Below are 3,897 nucleotides of genomic sequence, written 5' to 3'. Positions count from 1 at the left end.
TGCCATATAAGTAACGTGAAACTCAACTAAATTTTTTGACCAATTGCTAAGGGCTGAGTGTATGCTAGCATGAGTCTAGACACCCTGGTAGCCTCAGACACAAGGGGAGTCTGCATCTACTTGTGGGTTCTTTTCCATAGTCATTTAAAATGTACTCATAAGAAAGATTGAGGGCAAGATACAGGGAAGAGCTTTCATTTGTGAATTATATACAAATGTACATAGTGCAGTCGTGCAGCAGGGATGCAGCAGCCATTATAGGAAAAGCACAAAGCCCTGTTCGATACTTTTCCTCTCTGGAACTAAGGACTTAAGGAGCTGTTGAAGGGCAGCAAACTGACACACATAAAGCAAGGAGAATACTCACCATGGAAAAGAAAAGGAAAGCAACCTCTAACACTGAGGGAGGAGCAGGAAACATGCACGTAGGAGATATCCAGTCGCTGGGGAAGGGACAGGATTGTTGAAAAGCTCCTCACCCCTGAGACCCAACGGCTGTTTAAGACTGAAACAATACAGGGCCACAAAGGACACCGCCCTCCCACCACCCATCGCCAAGCTAGCAAGCATTGAGTAAAGAGCAAGAAAATAACACTGGGGTAGCGGGGAGAGTGTGGAGAGAGACTCCCTCTAAAGAAAAGATATATAGGCAGGTGTAAAACGGTTGGAGGAGCAGATATTGAAAAAAACCCATTGGAAAACCAGTCTTCAGCCTGAGCACAAGGAAACACTGGAGAAATTTTAATCAGAAGCATTGAAGGTAACAACACCCACAATAAAACAGAAACCAGTTGGACTCTCACATACCAATGGCTTAGCAGAAGGAGAATAACAGTTTCCAGGAAAAACACTATTTACCTTTGTCTCAAGTGCCCTACATCTGATGTCTGCCTCTCAACTAAAAATTAAGAAACAAAAATGCACATACACACTCAAAAGACAAAAGCACTCTCCAAGGAGATAAAACAATCCACAGAACCAAAGCCACATGTGACCCAAATGTTGGAAATATCTGAGAGAAAATTTAAAACTATGTTTTAAAGGCTCTGCATGAACTGATGGTGAATTTCATACAGAGATGGAACATTTAAGGGAGAATCGAATTAAAATGTTAAAAAAAAATGCATTAAAAGAGAAGAATAACTTTGAGGTATTCACCAGTAGACCTCAAAGAGCCAAGGAAAGAATTACTGAATTTAAAGATAGGTCAATTTAAATTACCCAAACTGAAAACCAAAGAGAAATAAGAGTTAAACAAATGAAAAAACAAAAGGATTAGAGGACTGATGGGCTGCAGGACAAATCCTAATGACCTAACAAATGTGTACTTGGATTCCCAGAAAGACAGAGAAATCCAAGAAAAAGAGCCAGAGATTGGGCAGAAAAAAAAAAAATTGAAGAGATAATGGCTGAGAATTTTCCAAATAACAAAATAAAAAAGAAAAATGCCAGCCACACAAATTCGAAAAGGTCAGAGAACACCAAGCTGGATAAATACCAACAGAACCCATACAAACACACATGTCCACACTTATTATATACAATGTACTTAAAAGCTAAATTGATAATACATATATACTGAAGGAGGGTAGAGAGAAAAACAACATCACAGAGAAAAAAGATAAGAATTATAATTATAAAAATTACAACCAAAGTAAAAGAGAAATTTATAAATCTCTTGTTACCTAAAAGTTACCTTAGTTAAATGAATCTTATAGTTTTTCTTAAAAAATATAAATTGCTCAGATGAGATTTATAATCTTTTTTTCTTTCTGAAATTAAATTACCTTCAATGATTTCAGTAGCTAGTGGAAATTGAGCCTATACCAGAGAGGACATAATATACCTCCTAGGAAAAAATAATAAATCTACATAATCTGTTACTGACATATTTTCTTATAACCTTAGTAAAACCAATTTTTAGTATGTATTCTGTGACATGTACATGAGGCAATTATTCATATTATCACACAAACTCCTGTAAAATAGCAGATTAGGTTGATAGCATAATTTCTATTATACAAACCAGAGAGATACAACAGGGACACAGCCTCAAACTGTAAGTGGTAGAGAAAGGATTGGATTCCTGGCTTTACCTCTAACATAATAATTGTGTTCCCCTTCTGCTTGTCTAACTTTCTATGAAAAAAATATTAATGTTATCTTTTTTTATTTAAATGTGTACCTTAGGGTAAAGGCATTATTGTAGGCAATCTCAAGGAACATTTTTACTTTTTTTTTTTTTGCAGTACATGGGCCTCTCACTGTTGTGGCCTCTCCCATTGCAGAGCACAGGCTCCGGACGCACAGGCTCAGCAGCCATGGCTCACGGGCCCAGCTGCTCAGCGGCATGTGGGATCCTCCCGGACCAGGGCACGAACCCGTGTCCCCTGCATCGGCAGGCGGACTCTCAACCACTGCGCCACCAGGGAAGCCCATTTTTCCTTTTTTTTTAAAATGACTTTTTAAATTGAAGTATAGTTCATTTATAATATTATGTAAGTTTCAGGTATATAGCATAACGATTCAGTATTTTTACAGATTATACTCCAGTATAAATTATTATAAGACAATGGCTATAATTCCCTGTGCTATACAATGTATCCTTGCTTATCTATTTTATATGTAGTAGTTTGTATCTGTTAATCCCATACCCCTAATTTGTCCCTTCTCCCTCTCCTCTCCCTTTTGGTGGTACTAACAAATCTATGTAGCATTTTGGACAGTATTTCCCACTAACACTCTTCTAAATCTGTGCAATTAACAACTACAAAAACAAGTTACAAAAATAATTTTCAAAAGCACAGACCATCCTATATCTGTCAACTTTGGATCACTTCACAGATGGATGTTTCCGAAGTGGCTGCCCAAGTCTAAAAGGGGCACTAGTCCTTTCTGGGTTTAGGATGGCCTATGTGTGTGGGTGTATCAGATAAGATATGCTCTAGGGCACAGGAGAGTTCTGCAGAAGTGTAAAGGGGGCCTTGGAAGTGTCATTGCTTACTTTCAGTTTGTTCAGATTACTTGGTTAAAATTTTGTGCTTCACATAGAGCCTATCCGCAATAACCATCCTAGAATCACCACCCCAGATAAGTAATTTAAAAAGGAGTCCCAGAGCTTCCCTGGTGGAGCAGTGGTTGAGAGTCCGCCTGCCGAAGCAGGGGACGTGGGTTTGTGGCCCAGTCCGGGAAGATCCCACATGCCGCGGAGCAGCTGGGCCTGTGAGCCATGGCCACTGAGCCTGCGCATCCGGAGCCTGTGCTCTGCAACGGGAGAGGCCACAACAGTGAGAGGCCTGCGTACTGAAAAAAAAAGTAAAATGTAAAAGTGAAAAGATAAGCTACAAACTGGGAGATGATATTTTCCACATGCGTAATTAACAAATCGTGTATATCAAGACTATTAGAAAGACTCCCTGAACTATCTTCAGAGGGGGTGGGAAAGTTAAATGTAAGTGCCTGGAAGAAAAGCAGAACTGATGTAACACATTGAAATTCTTCACCACAGGTTGCATTCATGGTATGTTTATGGGATAAAAGGCTCAAATTTGTATTATTGTATATGAGAAGTAAAAACAAAGAAAGAGTGGAGGTTGATGCCTATTGATGGAATTCACAGATAATGTCAATAAAAGAAAGAGAAGATGGTTTTAGAGGGAAGATAATAAGTTCAGTTTCAGACACATTGATTTTTCTATAGACTATAGGGCAGTCAAGGGAAGATGCTGGATCATATTAGGATAAGACTGAAGTCATTATTGATATGTGGGCTGGTATATAGATATAAGTAAATTTATGGTAGTTGTGAAGATTGCCTAGGGTAACTACAGTGAATGCTTACGGTAAGAGCAGAAAGACAGACAAATAAACATGGAAAAGAATGCCGAGGAACAAAAA

The sequence above is a fragment of the Lipotes vexillifer genome, unplaced genomic scaffold (assembly GCF_000442215.2).
Source record: "Lipotes vexillifer unplaced genomic scaffold, Lipotes_vexillifer_v1.1 scaffold973, whole genome shotgun sequence".
Classification (NCBI taxonomy): Eukaryota; Metazoa; Chordata; class Mammalia; order Artiodactyla; family Lipotidae; genus Lipotes; species Lipotes vexillifer.
Note: the sequence above shows the minus strand (reverse complement) of the source record.